Raw genomic sequence first — 527 nt, forward strand, 5'->3', positions numbered from 1 at the left:
GAACCACAACTTGTTACTTCTGGGACTATCACACAAACAATTCATGTTAATATTTCAACAGCTCTGTTGGTAGCACCAGATTTGAGGAACACAAAACCAAAGAAAAGATCTTGCTGTCACGCATTACTACTAATTCTGTTTAGCTGATTGGTCAAGCTACTCAAGGTATCTAGAAAACAGAAAGCTTCTATGGTTATAATATCCTAGTGTAGCTGGGAGTGAAAACTTGCCAATGTAAATAATAATGCACAACAGTCCATCAGGATTAATAGCATTCTGAAGCAAAGACTTTATAGCTTAGAATGACTGAGAAATTTACTACACCTAACAGTTTGACTGCAACCATATTATGCGTGCTTCAAAAATAAAACACATGTGCAATCTCACCTCATTGTGGTGCAATCCTAAGAAAAGACAGATTAAAATATAGTAATTTCAAAATGTGTCACAGTATGCTCATCAAAATATAGATGTCACCACTTCCAGAAGAAAGTGCGCGTGCATATATATATGTGTGTATATATATA

Source organism: Pterocles gutturalis, unplaced genomic scaffold (assembly GCF_000699245.1).
Source record: "Pterocles gutturalis isolate BGI_N339 unplaced genomic scaffold, ASM69924v1 scaffold18535, whole genome shotgun sequence".
NCBI classification, from domain to species: domain Eukaryota; kingdom Metazoa; phylum Chordata; class Aves; order Pterocliformes; family Pteroclidae; genus Pterocles; species Pterocles gutturalis.